Genomic DNA, 21,433 nt, shown 5'->3' with positions numbered 1-21,433 from the left:
CTTTTAGAGCAGCTTGTGATTGAGCCTACTAGGGGATAGGCAATTCTTGATTGGTGTTGTGTAATGAACCAGATTTGACTAGGGAGCTTAAGGTAAAGGAATCCTTAGGAGATAGTGATCATAATATGATAAAATTCACCCTGCAGTTTGAGAGGGAGAAGATAAAGTCAGATTTATCAGTATTACAGTGGAGTAAAGGGAATTACAGAGGCATGAGACAGGATCTGGCCAAAGTTGATTGGAAGGGGACGCTAGCAGAGATGATGGCAGAACAGCAATGTCTGGAGTTTCTGGTGCAATTCTGAAGGTGCAGAATAGATGCTGTACATCCCAAAGACGAAGAAGTATTTTAAAAGGAGGATGAGGCAACTGTGGCTGACAAGAAAGTCAAAAGTTAAAAGCAAAAGAGAGGGCATATATTATAGCAAAAATTAATGGAATGTTCGAGGATTGGGAAGCATTTAAAAACCAATAGAAGGCAATTAAAATACCATAAGGAGAGAAAAGATGAAATATGAAGGTAAGCTAGCCAAAACTTTCAAAGACGATACCAGAAGTTTTTTTCCAGATATGTAAAGAGCAAAAGAAAGACGAGAGTGGATATTGAACTGCTGGAAAATGACACTGGAGAGGTAGTAATGGCGGATAAATAAATGGTGGATCAACTTCAGTGGTTTGAACGGGGCACGACTGCGCAAGCGCATGGAGGTCGGCCAGTGAGAACAGCGGGAAGAGTTTAAAAGTGAACAGGGATGAAAAGATGATGGTTATTTCTTCAGTGGTTTGAATGGGGCATGTGCGTGGAGGTCGGCCAGTGAGAACAGCAGGGAGAGTTTAAAAGGAAGACAGATTTACAGAGCGGGCATAAGAAGAGTGAGCAACGGAGTAGAGGGAGACAGAGTAGGGAGGCTTTGGCTCAACGGGGCTTCGGCGACAAAGGGTCGAGGCCAGGTAGGTTATCTATTTAAAATAAAGACAGAAAGTATGTGTGTGAGGCTGGTTTTCTGTGCTTGGTGTCAGATGTGGGAGGTCCTGGAGACTCCTGGCCTTCCGGATGACCACATCTGCACCAGGTGCGTCGAGCTGCAGCTCATTAGAGACTGTGTTGGGGAAGTGGAGCTGCAGCTTGATGACCTTTGTCTGGTCAGGGAAAGTGAGGAGGTGATAGAGAGGAGTGATAGGCAAGTAGTCACCTCGGGACCACAGGAGACAGAGAAGTGGGTAACAGTCAGGAGAGGGAAGGGCAAGAAGCAGGTACTAGAGAGTACCCCTGTGGCTGTCCCCCTTAACAATAAGTATTCCTGCTTGAGTACTGTTGTGGGGGGGGTGGCCTACCTGGGGAAAGCAACAGTGGTTGCGCCTCTGGCACAGAGTCTGGCCCTGTGGCTCAGAAGGGTAGGGAAAGGAAGAGAATGGCAGCAGTGATAGGGGACTCTATAGTTAGGGGGTCAGATAAGCGATTCTGTGGATACAGGAAAGAAATGCGGATAGTAGTTTGCCTCCCAGGTGCCAGGGTCCGGGATGTTTCTGATTACGTCTACGAGATCTTGAAGTGGGAAGGAGAACAGCCAGAGGTCATGGTACATATTGGTACCAACAGCATAGGTAGGAAAGGGGAGGAGGTCCTGAAAATAGACTACAGGGAGTTAGGAAAGAAGTTGAGAAGCAGGACCTCAAAGGTAGTAATCTCGGGATTACTGCCTGTGCCACGTGACAGTGAGTGTAGGAATAGAATGAGGTGGAGAATAAATGCGTGGCTGAGGGATTGGAGCAGGGGGCAGGGATTCAGATTTCTGGATCATTGGGACCTCTTCTGGGGCAGGTGTGACCTGTACAAAAAGGACGGGTTGCACTTGAATCTGAGGGGGACCAATATCCTGGTGAGAAGGTTTGCTAAGGCTGTTGGGGAGAGTTTAAACTAGAACTGCTGGGGGGTGGGAACCGAACTGAAGTGACGGAGGAAAGGGAGGTTGGCTCACAAATAGAGAAAGCTTGGAGACGGTGCGAGAGGGAGGATAGTTAGGTGATAGAGAAGGGATGCGCTCAGTCCGATGGTTTGAGATGTGTCTATTTTAATGCGAGGAGTATCATGAATAAAGCGGATGAGCTTAGAGCGTGGATCAGCACTTGGAGCTATGATGTTGAGGCCATTACAGAGACTTGGATGGTGCAGGGGCAGGAATGGTTACTTCGAGTGCCAGGCTTTAGGTGTTTCAGAAAGGACAGGGAGGGAGGCAAAAGAGGTAGGGGCATGGCACTGTTGATCAGAGATAGTGTCACGGCTGCAGAAAAGGAGGAAGTCTTGGAAGGGTTGTCTACGGAGTCTCTGTGGGTGGAATTTAGGAATAGGAAGGGGTCAATAACTCTACTGGGTGTTTTTTATAGACCACTCAATAATAACAGGGACTTTGAGGAGCAGATAGGGAGACAAATTCTGGAAAGGAGTAATAATAACAGGGTTGTTGTGGTGGGAGATTTTAATTTCCCAAATATTGATTGCCATCTCCCTACAGTGAGGGGTTTAGATGGGGTGGAGTAGGTTAGGTGTGCTTAGGAAGGTTTCTTGACACAATACGTAGATAAGCCTACAAGAAGAGAGGCTGTACTTAGTCTGGTACAGTACTGGGAAATGAACCTGGTCAGGTGTCAGGTCTCTCAGTGGGAGAGCATTTTGGAGACAGTGATCACAATTCCATCTCCTTTACCATGGCGTTGGAGAGGGAGAAGAACAGACAAGTTTGGGAAATGTTTAATTAGAGTAAGTGGAAATATAAGGCTATCAGGCAGGAACTTGGAAACAAAAATTGGAAAGAGATGTTCTCAGGGAAGCGTATGGAAGAAATGTGGCAAATATTCAGGGGATATTTGCGTGGGGTTCTGAGTAGGTACGTTCCAATGAGACATGGAAAAGATGGTAGGGTACAAAATCCATGGTGTACAAAGGCTGTTGTAAATCTAGTCTAGAAGAAAAGAAGAGCTTATAAAAGGTTCAAAAAACCAAGTAATAATAGAGATCTAGAAGATTATAAGGCTAGCAGGAAGGAGCTTAAGAATGAAATTAGGAGAGCTGGAAGAGGCCATGAGAAGGCCTTGATGGACAGGATTAAGGAAAACCCCAAGGCATTCTACAAGTATGTGAAGAGCAAGAGAATAAGATGTGAGAGAATAGGACCGATCAGTGTGACACTGGAAAAGTCTGTATGGAACCGTAGGAAATAGGGGAGGTACTTAATGAATACTTTACTTTAGTATTCACTACGGAAAAGGATCTTGGTAATTGTAGTGATGACTTGCAGCAGACTGAAAAGCTTGAGCATGTAGATATTAAGAAAGAGGATGTGCTGGAGCTTTTGGAAAGCATCAAGTTGGATAAAAATTACAAAGAGTAGGGGTTCCAGAACAGATCCCTAAGACACACCACTGGTCACCGACCTCCATGCAGAATATGACCCATCTACATCCACTCTTTGCTTTCTGTGGGCAAGTCAGTTCTGGATCCACAAAGCAATGTCCCCTTGGATCCCATGCCTCCTTGGATCGGGATCGGGACCAGACAGGATGTATCCCAGGCTACTGTGGGAAGTGAGGGAGAAGATTGCTGAGCCTCTGGCAATGATCTTTGCATCATCAATGGAGACGGGAGAGGTTTTGGAGGATTGGAGGGTTGTAGATGTTTTTCCCTTATTCAAGAAAGGGAGTAGGGTTAGCCCAGGAAATTATAGACCAGTGAGTCTTACTTCAGTGGTTGGTAAGTTGATGGGGAAGATCCTGAGAGGCAGGGTTTATGAACATTTGGAGAGGCATAATATGATTATGATTTATTTATGATTATGAAGACACGTAGTCCTCTTTTATTGTCATTTAGTAATGCATGCATTAAGAAATGATACATTATTTCCTCCGGTGTGATATCACAAAACACAGGACAAACCAAGACTGAAAAAACTGACAAAACCACATAATTATAACATATAGTTACAAACACTGTAACAATACCATGACCTGATGAAGAAGTCCTTCAGCACAGTAAAGTTCAAAGTTTCTCGAATGTCCCACATCTCGCGCAGACGGGAGAAGGAAGAAAAACTCTCCCTGCCATGCCGACCACAATCCGACTCTGAGTCATCCGAAAACTTCGAGATCCGATCAGCTCTCCGACACCGAGTACTGAGCGCCATCTCTGTCTGAACGATTCGACCTCCTTCTCGGTCGCCAAAAGCAGGCAAGGCCGGGGATTTTGAGGCCTACCCCCCGAAAGATTCCCGACCACGCAGTAACGACAGCAGCGAACGGGCGTTTCAGAAATTTCTCCAGATGTTCCTCTGTGCTTTCATGTCTATTCTCCATCAAATCAGAATTGTCCACGGCCCGTATTTAACAGATATGATATCATTTTTCACCGGAGGGCTGATCACACGCAGGCGCGCCACCATCTTCTCCTCCCGCATGGCTTTGTCAAAGGCAGTTTGTGCCTTTGTGACTATACACATTGATGAAGGTAGAGCCGTAGATGTAGTGTATATGGATTTCAACAAGGCATTTGATAAGGTACCCCATGCAAGGCTTATTGAGAAAGTAAGAAGGCATGGGATCCAAGGGGACATTGCTTTGTGGATCCAGAATGGGCTTGCCCACAGAAGGCAAAGAGTGGTTGTAGACGGGTCATATTCTGCATGGAGGTCGGTGATCAGTGGTGTGCCTCAGGGATCTGTTCTAGAACCCCTACTCTTTGTGACTTTTATAAATGACCTGGAAGAGGAAGTGGATGGATGGGTTAGTAAATTTGCTGATGACACAAAGGTTGGGGGTGTTGTGGATAGTGTGGAGGGCTGTCAGAGGTTACAATGGGACATTGATAGGATGCAGAACCGGGCTGAGAAGTGGCAGATGGAGTTCAACCCAGATAAGTGTGAGGTGGTTCATCTCGGTAGGTCAAATATGATGGCAGAATATGGCATTAATGGTAAGACTCTTGGCAGTGTGGAGGATCAGAAGGATCTTGGGGTCCGAGTCCATAGGACACTCAAAGCTGCTATGCAGGTTGACTCTGTGGTATACGGTGCATTGGTCTTCACCAATCGTGAGATTGAGTTTAAGAGCCGAGAGATAATGTTGCAGCTATATATGACCCTGGTCAGAACCCACTTGGAGTACTGTGCTCAATTCTGGTCGCCTCACTACAGGAAGGACGTGGAAACCATAGAAAGAGTGCAGAGGAGATTTGCAAGGATGTTGCCTGGATTGGGGAGCATGCCTTATGAGAATAGGTTGAGTGAACTTGGCCTTTTCTCCTTGGAGCAACGGAGGATGAGAGGTGACCTGATAGAGGTGTACAAGATAATGAGAAGCATTGATCGTGTGGATAGTCAGAGGCTTTTCCCCAGGGCTGAAATGGCTAGCACGAGAGGGCATAGTTTTAAGGGGCTTGGAAATAGGTACAGAGGAGATGCCAGGGGTAAGTTTTTTATGCAGAGAGTGGTGAATGCGTGGAATGGGCTGCCGGCAGTGGTGGTGGAGGCGGAAATGATAGGGTCTTTTAAGAGACCCCTGGATGGCTACATGGAGCTTAGAAAAATTGAGGGCTATGGATAAAGCCTAGGTAGTTCTAAGGTAGGGACATGTTTGGCACAGCTTTGTGGGCCAAAGGGCCTGTACTATGCTGTAGGTTTTCTATGTTTCTATGTTTCTAACTTAATATGTATTTTGCATCAATCTTCACTGTGGAAGACACTAGCAATACACCAGAAATTCGAGAGCATCAGTGGGCAAAAGTGAGCGTAGTTGCTATTACTGGGAAGTATGAAGATAGGTAAGTCACCTGGCTAGATAGACTACACCACAGGGTTCTTAAAGAGGTAGCGGAAGAGATTGTGGAGCCATTAGTAATGATCTTTCAAGAATCATTAGATTCTGGAATGGTTCTGGAGGATTAGAAAATTGCAAACGTCATTCCACTCTTTGAGAGGGGAGCGAGGCAGAAGAAAGTAAATTATAAGTCAGTTAGCCTGACTTCAGTGGTTGGGAAGATGTTGGAGTGCATTAATATGGATGAAGTTTCATGGAATTTGGAGGTGCGCGATAAAGTAGGCCAAAGTCAGCATGGTTTCCTTAAGGTAAGATCTTGCCAGACAAATTTGTTAGAATCCTTTGAGAAAAAAACAGACAGGATAGACAAAGGAGAGTCATTGGATGTTGTTTACTTAGGTTTTCAGAAGACCTTTGACAATGTGCCGCATATGAGGCTGCTTAACAAGGTAAGAGTCCATGGTATTACAGGAAAGATACTAGCATGGATAGAAGATTGGCTGATTGACAGAGGGCAAAGAGTCGGAGTAAAAGAGGCCTATTCTGGTTGGCTGCTGGTGACAATGGTGTTCTGCAGGGGTCAATATTCAGACCGCTTCTTTTCATGTTATATGTCAATGATTCAGATGATGGAATTGATGGCTTTGTGGACTAGACAGAGTGGATGTGGAGAGGATGTTTTCTAGTGTGGATGTGCCTAAGGCCAGAGAATACAGCCTCAGAATAGAGGGACGTCTACTTAGAATAGGGATGAGGAAGAATTTCTTTAACCAAGAGGGTGGTGAATCAATGAAATTCATTGCCACAGACAGCTGTGGAGGCGATGTCATTCGTTGGCCATGTCATTGATAGCCTCTTGATTAGTCAGTGTCAAAGGTTATGGGGAAAAGGCTGGCGAATTGGGTTGAGGGAGATAATAAATCAGCCATGATAGAATGGCAGAGCAGACACTATGAGCCAACTGGCCTAATTTGCTCCTCTGTCTTATGGTCTTCTGGATTTATGTCTTAGGTGTGGGGTCTAATAAGGAATGGGCAGGTGTTCTGTGATCCACTGTGGCAGTATGGGATTTTCAATGTAGAACAGTTTTGGATTTTAAGATAAGAGCTATCTAAGTAAAATGTCCTTTAAGCTTCCAGGTTATCATGACCAGTTTTTTACTGTAGGGTCTATGTAAGTCAAAGTTGAGTTTATTATCGTATGCTTTATCTTGCATCCTGTTATTGCTTTCTCTTGTACTACATCAATGAACAATTGTAACTGAATGATCTGTTTGGATGGCATGCTGGACAATGCTTTTCACTTTACATCAATACATGGGACAATAGAATCATAGACCCCCTCGACCCAACTACTTTTTACAAACGTTTACAAACGTTGGGCAATAAACATCAGCCAGGCAGAGAATGAAAATTTGATTAAGTTAGATAATGACAATTCACTCGACCCAACGTGCTTTTTGTACATTGTTTTTATGAGTCCACATCTTCCTGTGTGCATCTCAATATGTTTATGTATAATGCAGATGTTCACCTTTCTGTGTGTCTAATGTTTCTGTGTATGCATATGTACAATATCCATGTTTGTGTGTACGCAAGTGTGCATAGGTGTGCGTGGATGTGTGTGCGTGTGCATGCAAGGATGCATAAATATGCGTGTGACAGAATCAGAATCACGTTTATTATCACAAGCGAGAGAAAATCTGCAGATGCTGGAAATCCAAGCGAGCCACAAAATGCTGGAGAGATTCAGCAGGCCAGGCTGCATCTATGGAAAAGAGTAAACAGTCCCGATGAAGGGTCTCGGCCTGAAACGTCAACTGTTCTCTTTTCCATAGATGCTGCCTGGCTTGCTGAGTTTCTGCAGCATTTTGTGGGTGTTGCTCACGTTTATTATCACTGACCTGTGTCGAAACATTTGTTGTTTTGTGACAGCAGTACAGTGCAATATATCAAAAAATTACTATATTTTGCAGGAAGAAATATATAAGAACATAGGATGATAAGATATAGGAACAGAATTAGGCCATTTGGCCCATCAAGTCTGCTCTGTCATTTCATCATGGCTGATACAATTTTCCTCTCACTCCAAATCTCCTTCCTTCTCCCCATATCCCTTCATGCCCTGACCAATCAAGAACCTATCAACCTCTGCCTTAAATATACGAAAAGACTTGGCCTCCACAGCAGCCTGTGGCAAAGAATTCCATAGATTCACCACTCTCTGGCTAAATAAATTCCTCCTCATCTCCTTTCTGAAAAGACGTTCCTCTATTCTGATGCTGTATCCTCTGGTCTTAGACTCTCCCACCATAGGAAGCATCCTCTCCACATCCACTCTATCAAGGCCTTTCACCACACGGTTTCAAAGAGGTCATAGAAACATAGAAAATAGGTGCAGGAGTAGGCCATTCAGCCCTTCGAGCCTGCACCACCATTCAGTACGATCATGGATGATCACCCCTCATTCTTCTGAATTCTAGTGAATACAGGCTCAGAGCCATCAAACACTCTGCATATGACAAGCCATTCAATCCTGGAATCATTTCGTGAACCTCCTTTGAGCCCTCTCCAGTTTCAGCATATCCTTTCTAAGATAAAGGGCCCAAACCTGCTCACAATACTCCAAGTGAGGCCTCACTTGTGCTTTATAAAGTTTCTACATTACATCCTTGCTTTTATATTCCTGTCTTCTTGAAATGAATGCTAACATTGAATTTGTCTTCATCACCACAGACTCAATCTGCAAATTAATCTTTAGGGAATCCTGCACAAGGACTCCCAAGTCCCTTTGTGCCTCAATTATTTGTATTTTCTCTCTATTTAGAAAATAGTCAACACTTTCATTTCTTCTACAAAAGTGCATGACCATACACTTTCTGACACTGTATTCCATCTGCCATTTCTTTATCTATTCTCCTAATCAGTCTGAGTCCTTCTGTAGCCTCTCTACTCCTCATAACTACCTGCACCTTCACCTATCTTCCTATCACCTGCAAGCTTTGCAACAAAGCCATCATCAACTCCATCATCCAAATCATTGATATACAATGTAAAAAGAATCGGTCCCAACACAGACCCCTGTGGAACACCACTAGTCACCGGCAGGCATCTCCTTTTATTCTCACTCTTTGCCTCCTGCCAATCAGCCACTGCTTTATCCATGCTAAAATCTTTCCTGTAATACCATGCGTTCACAGCTTGTTAAGTAGCCTCATGCGTGGCACCTTGTCAAAGGCCTTCTGAAAATCCAAGTATACAACATCCACCAATTCTCCTTTGTTTATCCCGCTTGTTACTTCTTCAAAGAGTTCCAATAGATCTGTCAGGCAAGATTTTCCCTTGAGGAAACCATGCTGACTATGGCCTATTGTATCATGTGCCTCCACGTACCCTGAGACCTCATCTTTAATAATCGACTTCAACATCTTCCCAACTACTGAGGTCAGCATAACTGGCCTATAGTTTCCTTTCTGCTGCCTCTCTCCCTTCTTGAAGAGTGAAATATATGAATCTGTAGTGCAAAAAGACAGCAAAGTACTGAGGTAGTGTTCATGAGTTCATAGACCACAGAAATCTGATGGTGGAGGGGAAGAAGCTGTTCTTAAAATGTTGAGAGTGTGTCTTCCAACTCCTTACCTCCTCCACTTTTGGTCACCAAATTACAGGAAGGATATTAATAAGGTTGAAAGAGTGCAGAGAAGGTTTACAAGGATGTTGCTGGGACTTGAGAAACTCAGTTACAGAGAAAGGTTGAATAGGTTAGGACTTTATTCCCTGGGGCGTAGAAGAATGAGGGGAGATTTGATAGAGGTATATAAAATTATGATGGGTATAGATCGAGTGAATGCAAGCAGGCTTTTTCCACTGAGGCTAGGGGAGAAAAAAACCAGAGGACATGGGTTAAGGGTGAGGGGGGAAAAGTTTAAAGGGAACATTGGGGGGGCTTCTTCACACAGAGAGTGGTGGGAGTGTGGAATGAGCTGCCAGATGAAGTGGTAAATGCAGGCTCACTTTTAACATTTAAGAAAAACTTGGACAGGTACATGGATGAGAGCTGTATGGAGGGATATGGTTCGTGTGCAGGTCAGTGGGACAAGGCAGAAAAATGGTTCGGCAGAGGCATTACAGAGTGCTGTAATGTTCTATGGTTCTATGGTTCTTAATGGCAGTAATGACAAGAGGGCATGTCCTGGATGGTGAAGGTCGTTCATGATGGATGCTGCGTTCTTGAGGCATCATCTTTTGAAGATGTCCTCAATTGTGTGTGTGTGTGTGTGTGTGTGTGTGTGTGTGTGTGTGCGCGCTTGCATATATGTCCATCTATTTCTGTGCTCTGTATGTCCAGCTCTGTGTAGACTAGTAACCTAAAGTGAGGATGACAGGAGAGAAGGTTTGGAGTTCTGAAGGCACAGTTTTAGACAGTGTGCTCTTGCCTGTACAGCTGACTGCAAGTTAACTAAGAGCAGGAAGCATAAATTGCTGCAGGAAACATCACCACCAGTCAGGATAAATTGTGCTCAGAAGCTGAAATAGTCAGTAGACCATCCTACACAGCAGTGATGTGAGATGGATGAGCAGTAAGTCGCTAAAGGCAAGCCAGTCATTTGGAAAGGGCAGTCCACGTACACCAGGTTTTTTACCGAGTACCCATTAAACATGGCTGGGTGAGAGGGGAGGGAGTAGTTAGGGACAGGGATGGGTAAGGAGGTGGGGTGTGTGGTAAGGTGAGGCTGAGGAGGGTGTATGGTGAAGAAGAGTGACATATGTAATCTGGGAAAGAGTTCAGGCTTCCTCTGGATGTTACAAGTAACATTCTAAATCTGTCTTCTTGAAGTACAGGCGGATGTTGGGGAAAAGCCTTTAGTTCACCGAAAGTGGTTAAGGTGGTAAGGAAGGTGTATGGCATGCTTGCCTTCATTGGTAGGGGTATTGAGTGTAAGTGTGAGGAAGGTATCTGACAGCTTTATAAATTGGTAAACTTGTTTTTCATTGGTTTATTGTTGGTTTATTAAACACGCCTTGCATACGGTTCATATCGATCATTTCATTGCAACAGTGGGTTTTTTATTAGGTTTTTAAAATTTAGCGATACAGTGCGGAGTAGGCTCTAAAGCTCTGCGAACCATGCCACCCCAGCTACCCAACAACTCCAGTTAACACTAACCTAATCACAGGACAAATTACAATGACCAGTTAACCTGCCTGGGACATCTTTGGACTGCGGAAGGAAACTGGAGCAGCCGGGGAAAACCTACATGTTCCACGGGGAGGATGTACAGAAGCTCCTTACAGAGGATGCTGGAATTGAACTCTGAACTCCAGCATGCCCCAGGCTGTAATAGCATCACTCTAATCAATATGCTACCGTGGCAACGTTAGTTATTGTTTTTCCTTTATACCGCTTATATTAAGGAAAACAGTAACAGAGTGCAGAATGAAAAGAGAAAGTGCAGCGCAGACAGGCATTAAAGTGCAATGACACCGTGGGGTACTGTACTGTACAAATTTATAGCAAGGGTGTCTAAGACTTTTGCACAGTACTGAATTTGTCAACGTGGAGGCGACGGCGAGTTTGTAAATCTGACGGGAGCAAAGGATGTTGGGAATGGTAAGGGTGGAGTGCCGTGGGAGGGGTGTGGGACAGGTGGCAGAGAAGGAGTACCAGGGTCGGGGGGGGTAGCATGGATGCAGACGCACCCAGACCTCAGATGAGTGTCGGAAGGAACGTGCCAAATTTCTTCAGCTTCCCACAGAAATAGAGAAACTGGTGAGATTTTTTGGCCATGGCATCAATGTGGTTGGACGAGGACAGGTGATGTTCATTCTGAGGAGCCTGAAGGTCTCAACCTTCTCAACCTCAGCACCACTGATGTAGACAAGAGCATGTGCACTGAACTCCCTTCCTGAAGTCAATGGCCTGCTCATTCCTTTTGCTGACACGACTGTTGTCATGACACTATGTTACTAGGCTCTCTGTCTCCTTCCTGTACTCCTGACTAACACTCTAGTCAGTCTGCACTAGGAGTATTGCGTACTGTTCTGGTCACCCCAATATAAGAAGAATAGGGAGACTCTGGAGGAACTATGGTGCAGACAAAGTTTACTGGGATACTACTTAGATTCAAAGGTAGGAGCTATGAGAAAAGGTTGGACAGACGTGCATTATTCTCCCTAGAGCGGAGGTTGGGGGGAGACATAAGGAGGATTTTAAAATTGTAAGCATCATAGATAGGATCAGAATCTGATCCCTAAGGTAGAAATGTCAAATACCAGTGGACTTCATAGGTTAGTCATAGTCATAGTCATAGTCATAGTCATAGTCATACTTTATTGATTCCGGGGGAAATTGGTTTTCGTTACAGTTGCACCATAAATAATAAATAGTAATAAAACCATAAATAGTTAAATCGTAATATGTTAGTGAAGTGAAGTTTAAGAGCGATGTGATGGGGCATGTTTTTTTCACTATAGGAAGGATGTTGAGGCTTTGGAGTGGGTGAAGAAGAGGTTTCCCCAGGAGCTGCTTGGTTTACAGGGCAAGTGCTATCATGAGAGGCTGGAGAAACTTGAGTTGTTTTCTCTGGACCGGTGGAGGCTGAGGGGAGATCTGATAGCGGTTTATAAGATTATGCGAGACATAGATAGAGTAGACAGGGAGTATCTGTTTCCCAGGGTAGGAATGTCTAATACCAGAGGGCATGCATTGAAGATGAGAGGGGATATGCATAAAAGGGGATGTGAGGGGTAAGTTCCTTATTCAGAGAGTGGTGGATGCCTGGAATGCACTGGAATGGTATGGTGGTAGAGGCAAGTATATTAGAGGCTTTTAAGAGATGTTCAGATAGGCACATGGATGTGAGGAAGATGGATAGATATGGATGGTGTAGGTAGGAGGGATTAGTGTTTGGGTGTTTTTGATTGGCTTTTGAGCTGGTTGGGCACAACATTGTGGGCCGAAGGGCCTATTCCTGTGCTGTACTTGTTCTAGAGTGGTCGGTTCCTAGAATAAGTTACCAGGAGTAGTGCAGTAGTGATGGAAGCAAGCAGTTTGGTGGAGTTTAAGAAGGTTGTAGATAGACCAATTAATATCAAGGGAATGGAGGGATATGGATGATACTCAGGAAGAAGTCATTTGGTATAAATTGGCATCAAGGTTGGCACAGCATTGTGGCCAAATGGCCTGTCTGGACGTACTGTTCTATGTTCCAAGAAATGCTCTCATCGGTAATGTTGAGGAATTGTGCTACATTTAGATGGAAGCTCTACCTGAGCCAGGTAGACACACCCTGAGCCAATAGGCTGGTCCTGGACTTATTTCATAATTTACTGGCATAATTTACATATTACTATTTAACTATTTATGGTTCTATTACTATTTATTATTTATGGTGCAACTGTAATGAAAACCAATTTCCCCTGGGATCAATAAAGTATGACTATGACTATGACTACCTGCCTTCTCCTCGTAACCTTTGACACCCTTACTAATAAATAACCTATCAAGCTGCGCTTTAAATATCCCCAATGATTTAGCTTCCACAGGTGTCTGTGTCAATGAATTCCATAGATTCGCCACCTGCTGGCTAAAGGAGTTCTGACTGGGTATATGAGGTGGTAACTGTGTGAAATACCAGCAGGAAACCTCTCAGAATAAATTTTAATTGACGTTAATAATGAAATAATTCCAGTATGCATGTTGGAGTATTCTTGTGGAAGATATATGTACAACCTTATAACATATGTCCCTGATACATTATTTATATCCTTTTCTGCATTGGCTCAACAGAGCCGTAAATTACTTTGTCATCACAAAGCTCAGAAATAGATTTTAATCAATATTAGATTAGTTTAAATTAAATGAAAGGTCATTTTGATGTTTTGATCAAAGGGTTCATGATTGTTTCAAATTATGGAATGATTGAGAGAGTACTGTGTTTCTTTACACTCTGTGAGTGGTGAGGTGTCCAGTTATATTATTAAGATGTAAGACCATAAGGCATAGGGGCAAAATTAGGCCATTCAGCCCATCAAGTGTGCTCCACCATTTGATCATGGCAGATTTAATATTCCTCTCAACCTTATTCTCCTGTCTTCTCCCCGAATCTTTGACACCTTTACTAGTCAAGAACCCATCAACCTCCACTTTAAATATACCCAATAACTTGGCCTCCACAGCCGTCTGTGGTAATGAATTCCACAGATTCACCACCCTCTGGCTAAAGAAGTTCCCCCTCATATCTGTTTTAAATGTCCTGGTATTCTGAGGCTGTGCCATCTGGTCCTAGACTCTCCCACTATTGGAAACATCCTCTCCACATCCACCCTATCCAGGCCTTTCAATATTTGATAGGTTACAGTGAGATTCCCTTCGTTCCTTTAAGCTCCAGTGAGTTCAGGCTGAGAGTCATCAAATGTTTATCATACATTAACCCTTTCATTTCCAGGGTTATTCTTGTAAGCATCCTCTGGACCCCCTCCAATGCCAGCACATCAGCCCAAAACTGCTCACAATGCTCCAAAGGGGTGGTGGTAGAGGCAGATAATTAGGGACATTTAAGAGACTCTATGTTTAGCAGGTTACGGGGGAAAGGCAGAAGAATGTGGTTGAGAAGGATAATAAATCAGCCATCACCAGACTCGATGGGCCAAATGTCCTTTTCTGTTCCTATATCTTAAGGTCATATGGTCTTCTAGACCAGTTGTAATGACATTAGATGGATGCTTGCACCAACATGATTCACGATCACCATTAATCTGAGAAGTTTTCAATTCCATTTCTTTAAATTAACAATTTAACATCTCCAGGGGCAGGGGTGGGATTTGAATCCTTACAGTTACGGTACTGGATCCAGTAACATTTGAGATGGCATGTTAGCATTGTGATTAGTGTAACGCTATTACACCGCCATCAACACGGGTTCATTTTCTGCTGCTGTCTTAAGAAGTTTGTACGTGACCACATGGGAACCCTGGGTTTCCTCTCACATCCCGAAGATGTACTGGTTAGAAGGTTAATTGTTTATATGGGTGGAATTGGTCAGCACGGGCTCGTTGGGCCAGAAGGGCTGGTTACCATGCTGTATTTTTAAACCTAAATAACCCACTTGCTGTAGTTTCTTTGCTGAGTTTAATGAGTAATTAATATGCAGACACAGCAACTTTATGAAAATCATAACATGGTTCACAGCTTCACAAATCTTCCAAGCAATTCCAGGGGGTACCTCTTCCTCCCTCCCAAGGTTCAGGAACAATTGCACATTAATGTCGCTTTTTGGGATGTCTTCATTATTAAAACAGTATTGGCACCATTAATTCTGATTACTACATGTTCATATTTGCATAGCAAAAAAAATAATAAGTTTATCAATACATTTATTGCATTTTCAGAAGACCTAATGTTCCATACACAAAATGTTGCTTTGAAATTCATTAACTGTCGTTACATACACTCAGTTGGCACTTTATTAGGAACAGGAAGAACCTAATAAAGTGGATACGGAGTGTATTTCTGTATGTTTGTGGTCATCTTCTTTTGTAGCCCATCTACTACAAGGTTCAACGTGTTGTGCATTCGGAGATGCTCTCTGCACACGACTGTTGTAACGCGTGGATATTTTATTTTTTCGGTCCTTTGAGCCACATCTCCAGCAGCCCCAACTTTTAACACTAGCTTAACCACGGGACAATTCTAATTGGAATGTGGGAGAAAACTGTAACACCTGGAGGAAACCCACACATTCCATGGGAAGGATGTACAAACTCCCTGCAGAGGACGCTGGGATTGACCTCTGAACTCCGACGTCCTGAGCTGCAATGGCGTTGCGCTAACTGCTACACTACTGTGGCACCCACACTGTTGTCTTCCTGTCAGCGTGGACCAGTGTGGCCATTCTCCTCTGAACTCTCTCATTAACAAGGCATTTTTGCTCACAGAACTGCTGCTCACTGGATGCTTTTTACTTTTTGCACCATTTTCTGTGTGTGAAAATCCAGGAGAGCAGCAGTTTCTGAGATACTCAAATCACCCTGTCTGGCACCAACAATAATTCCATGACCAAAGTTACTTAGATCACATTTTTTCCCCATTCTCATGTTTGGTCTGATAAACAACAGAACCTCTTCTTTTTCTTTTGAAAAGTTTAATGGCGGTGGGCAGACCAACATAAGATGCTTTACCACGATCTACTGAGGTGGAGTGTGGAGCAAAGAGACAGGAAGTATACCCACTAAATTCCCCTCCAAAAAAGATATCAAAAATCTAATGCTTTTCAGAATGTCAAATACGCACTAGATACATTACAATGGCAGTGCTGTACTAACAAACTTTCCATGTTAAGCTGTGTCTGTCGCAAAGATCTCAATTTAGCAATGCAGTGCTTCCTTTGCACCTCATAGGAACTGCATTCAAACAATATATACTGCATTGTTTCTTGACAAGTACGCTACCTACAAGTACCCATATCATGCATATTCATTCTGAACAAGGAATTATTCAACCAGTATGTCCAATACATAAATATAAATATAAATATAATTTCTTCCCTTCTTTTATACCCATTTCCCATTTGAGTTCCCACCATCCTCTGAATTTTATATGTACACTGTCCTTTCTTTTCCTTATGCCAACTTTGTTGCCACGGTGATCAAATAGACTTTTTAATTATGGCTTTCATCTCCCTTCTTGCAAAGACACCACTATATTTACATCCTTAATATTAAGTGTTTGTTTGGCTCGAATATCTAGCCAAGAGTTCTTCACGGATGGTGGGTTCTGGCTCTTCGGAACTCGCTGAGCAGCCTGCATCTTGAGATCCTCAGGACCAACTTGGAAGACATGTGCCTTTGGGGTGGATGACCCGATTCCTCACCGACGTTGCTGACTGAAGCTTCACAAGGCATTCAAACATCGAGACAGCGGGTGCGGCTGTTGGAGGCTCCGCACTCAAATGCAGGAATGATATCCCTCTCTCCCTCATGAGTGAGTGAGATAGCCTGTTGAGCTGTCAAAGTGATGGACAGTAGTTCTTGATGGTCTACAGATCATGGTCTCTGGAGTCTTGGTATTACTTGGTGGGTGGTGGGGGGTCTGATGCCTTTTGCTGGACCAGATGTGGGGAAGGGCAGAAGGGAGGGTTGCTGCTTTGCTGTTTCTTGTGCGCACGAGGGGGGAGGGGGGCTTTGGGGTTCTAAAGCTTTTCTGTCATTCATTCTTTGTTTTTTTCCTCTTTCGTGGACGTCTGTGAAGAGTAAGGATTTTAGGTTGGATGCTGTATACATTTTCTGACATTAAATTGAAACATTGAACCACATCATTCCCTTCAACTCTAACATGGGCAGGTACCCATAAGAAATAGATAAACAACCCTAGATCCTACAACCTCATAGATGTCCAATCTCAAGAAGAATGTCTGGCCTACAACTTGAAATACCTCTTTTAACAGATGTCAAAACCGAGAACAAATCAGAGCAGAGAAGTACGTCATTATGGCATTCTTCTTTGACGTCATTCCACGGCTGAAATGAGCAACTTTCTCAGATGTGATTACTTTGTCTGATAATCTTTCCTTCATTGTTATCTGAAACTTTGAAATATAAACAGGAACACCTGAACGACCTGTCGCTGGATCTTTTGAACTATCTCTGTAGATACGTAAGAGTCCGGCGGGAGGAGAGATAGCAGCGCGCCGTGCATGCGCAGCCCTCCGGTGAAAATGATATCGTATCCGTTAAATAGGGGCAGTGGACAATTCTGATTTGATGGAGACAGATGTGAAAGCACAGAGGAACATCTGGAGTAATTTCTGAAATGCCACATCACTGCTGTTGTTGCTGCGCGATTGAGAATCTTCCGGAGGGAAGACCTCAAAATCCCCGGCTTTGCCTGCTGTTGGCGACCGAGGCTGAGGTCGAAGCGTTCGGCAGAGATGGTGCTCGGTACTCGGTGTTGGAGAGCTGATCGGAGGCTCGAAGTTTACCGTGCTCATGGACTGTTCTTCATCGAGTTATGGTATTGTTGCACTGTTGTAACTATATGTTATAATTATGTGGTTTTGTAAGTTTTTTCAGTCTTGGTTTGTCCTGTGTTTTGTGATATCACACCGGAGGAAATATTGTATCATTTCTTAATGACAATAAAAGAGGACTGCATGTCTTCATAATCTAAAAAAAAATCCATAATATCTGCTTTACATATATAGCTGAGCTACCTGTATCACTGATAGACAATCAATCTGCATCTTCATTTTCTCCTTAAATCAACCACAGACAAAGGGAAAAACCACGGAGGAGCACCAGAAAAGGGTACACTATGACCCTATTCTGTATTAAACAAGCCAAGATTTTGTGCCCAGTCATTACCCATCAACCGAAAAATGAAAACCTTATGAATGCAGTGCTCCCAACTCTCTACTAATGTTGTCAATCTTTCATTAGCCCAATAAACCATAGCTAACTGTAACTGATATAAAGATATAAAGGTATATCACTCATTTCTACAAGAAATGATCATTGGTTACACATTATATGGGAGGGATAGGAAGGTAGGCAGAGGGGGTGGTGTGGCTCTGCTGGTAAAGAATGGCATTAAAAAGTAGAAAAATGTGACATAGGATCAGAAGATGTTGAACCCTTGTGGGTTGAGATAAGAAATGACAAGGGTAAAAGGACCCTGATGGCAGTTATATACAGGCCTCCCAACAGCAGCTGGAATGTGGACCACAGATTACAATGGGAAATAGAAGGGCGATGTTATGGTAGTCATGGGAGATTTCAACATGCCGATTGATTGGAAAAATCTGGTTGGTAATGGACCTCAAGAGAGTGAGTTTGTTGAATGCCTACAAGATGGCTTTTTAGAGCAGTTTATTGTTGAGCCTGATGGGGGATCAGCTATACTATATTAGGGAGTTGAAGGTAAAATAAGAGTTAGGAGACAGTGATCACAATATGATTGAGTTCAACTTGAAATTTGATAGGGAGAAAGTAAAGCCTGATGTAGCAGTATTTCAGTGGACTAAAGGAAATTAAATTGGTATGAGAGAGGAGTTGGCCAAAGTAAATTGGAAGGAGGTGCTGGCAGGGATGACAGCAGAACATCGATGGTGTGAATTTCTGGGAAAAAATGACGAAGATGAAGGACAGATGTATTCCAAAAATGAAGAAATACTCAAATGGGAAAGCAGTCGAAATGTGACTGACAAGGGATGTCAAGGCTAATGTAAAAGCAAAAGAAAGGGCATACAACAATGCAAAAAATAGTAGAAAGACAGATGATTTGGAAACTTTAAAAACCCTACAGAGAGCAACTAAAAGAATCATTGGGAGGGAAAAGATGAAATATGAAAGTAGCAAACAATATCAAAGTGGATAGTAAAAGCTTTTTCACATATGTAAAAGAGAGATGAGAGTGGATATAGGACCGCTAGAAAATAAGGCTGGAGAAATAATAACAGAGGACAAGGAAATGGCAGATGAACTATGAGTTTTTTGCATCAGTCTTCACTGTGGAAGACACTAGCCATTTATTGAAGGGTGTGAGGGAAGAGAAGTGGGTGCAGTTACTATTATAAGGGAGAAAGTGCTCAAAAAGCTGAAAGACCTAAGGGTACATAAGTCACCTGGACCAGAGGAACTGCATGCTATGGTTCTGAAAGAGGTAGTGGTAGAAATTGTGGAGGCATTAGTAATGACCTTTCAAAAATTATTGGACTGTGGCATGGTGCCAGAGGACTGGAAAATTGCAAAAATCACTCCAGTCCTTAAGAAAATAGCAAGGCAGCAGAAAGGAAATTATAGACCAGTTAGCCTGACCTCAGTGGTTGTGAAGATGTTGGAGTCAATTGTTAAGGATGAGGTTATGGAATACTTGGTGACACAGAACAAGATAGGATAGGAGAAAGTCAGCATGGTTTCCTTTAGGGAAAGTCCTGCCTGACGAACCTGTTGGAATCTTTGAGGAGATTACAAGTAGGATAGGTAAAGGGGATACAGTGGATGTTGTATACTTGGACTTTCAGAAGGCCTTTGACAAGGTGTCACACATGAGGTTGCTTACCAAGTTAAGACCCCATGGTATTACAGGAAAGTTACTGGCATGGTTAGAGTATTGGGTGATTAGTAGGAAACAACAAGTGGGAATGAAAGGATCCTTTTCTGGTTGGCTGCCAGTGACTAGTGGTGTTCCGCAGGGGTTGATGTTGGGACCGCTTCTTTTTATGCTGTGTATAAATGATTTAGATAGTGGAAAAAATGGCTTCGTTGTCAAGTTTGCAGATGAAACGAAGATTAATGGAGGGGCAGGTAGTGTTGAGCAAACAGGGAAGCTGCAGAAGGACTTAGACGGATTAAGAGAATGGGCAAGAAAGTGATAAATGAAATATAATGTTGAGAAATGCATGGTCTTGCACTTTGGTAGAAGAAATAAATATGCAGACTATTTCCTAAATGGAAAGAAAATCCAAAAATCTGAGATGCAATGGGATTTGGGGGTCCTTGTGTAGAACAACCTAAAGGTTAACTTGCAGGTGGTGAGGAAGGTACATGCAATGTTAGCATTCATTTCAAGAGGTCTAGAATACAAGAGCAGGGATGTGATGCTGAGGCTTTATAAGGCGCTGGTGAGTATTGTGAACGGGTTTGGACTCCTCATCTAAGAAAAGGTGTGCTGGCATTGGAGAGGGTTCAGAGAAGATTCACTAAGTTAATTTCGGGAATGAAAGGATTGGGGAATGTTTAATAGCTCTGAGTCTGTACTTGTTGGAATTTAGAAGGATGAGAGGGGGTTTTGATAGAAACCTTTCAAATGTTGAAAGGACTAGACAGAGTAGATGTGGAAAGGGTGCTTCCTATGGTGAGGGAGTCTAAGACAAGAGGGCACAACCTCAGGATAGAGGGGTGTCCATTTAAAACAGAGATGCAGAGAGATTTCTTTAGCCAGAGGGTGGTGAACCTGTGGAATTTATTACCACAGGCAGCTGTGGAGGCCAGGTCTTTGGGTGTATTTAAGGCAGAGCTTGGTAGGTTCTTGATTGGACATGGCATCAAAGGTTATGGGGAGAAGGCTGGGAGTGGGACAGAGGTGGGGAGAAAAAGGATCAGCCATGATTGAATGGCGGAGCAGACTCGTTGGTCTAAATGGCCTAATTCTGTTCCCATGTCTTATGGTCTTATGGATGATTTGTTAGCACTACAATATCAAGTCAACTGTTTATTCATTTCCATAGATGCTACCCAACCTGCTGAGTTCCTCTGGCATTTTGTGTGTGTTGCATTGGATTTCTAGCATCTGCAGTCTTTCTCATGTTCTCAATACTTGACCTTGAATTTTATCGAGGGGCTTTAAAACCACTGATGAGGCTGACCCATAAGCAACACATCCATAATCAAGGGCAGATCTGATAGTGAACCTACTGACCATGTCTGCATTCTTTTGTGCATCGAGTTGCTGCCACATCATTGGCTGATTAGATATTTGCATTAATGAGCAGGTGTACCTAATAAAGTGGCCACTGAGTGTAAATTGAACATTCAAATTAATCCTCTTGTAATTGAGGCAGATTTTTACAGCTGATTTCAAAACTACTTTGATTTGATTTTAACCAGAATTACTTCTGCTTTGCTTCTAACCT

General features: G+C 43.2%; 1 protein-coding gene across 1 annotated transcript in view; it reads left to right on the top strand.

Moving 5' to 3' along the window:
• Positions 1-21,433, top strand: part of poln (polymerase (DNA directed) nu) — a 247,595-nt gene that overhangs the window by 158,514 nt on the left and 67,648 nt on the right. The window lies entirely within an intron of this gene.

This window comes from Mobula birostris, chromosome 5, assembly GCF_030028105.1.
Source record: "Mobula birostris isolate sMobBir1 chromosome 5, sMobBir1.hap1, whole genome shotgun sequence".
NCBI classification, from domain to species: Eukaryota; Metazoa; Chordata; class Chondrichthyes; order Myliobatiformes; family Myliobatidae; genus Mobula; species Mobula birostris.
The sequence above is the reverse complement of the archived record's forward strand: the minus strand, read 5'-3'. Positions and strand labels throughout refer to the sequence as shown.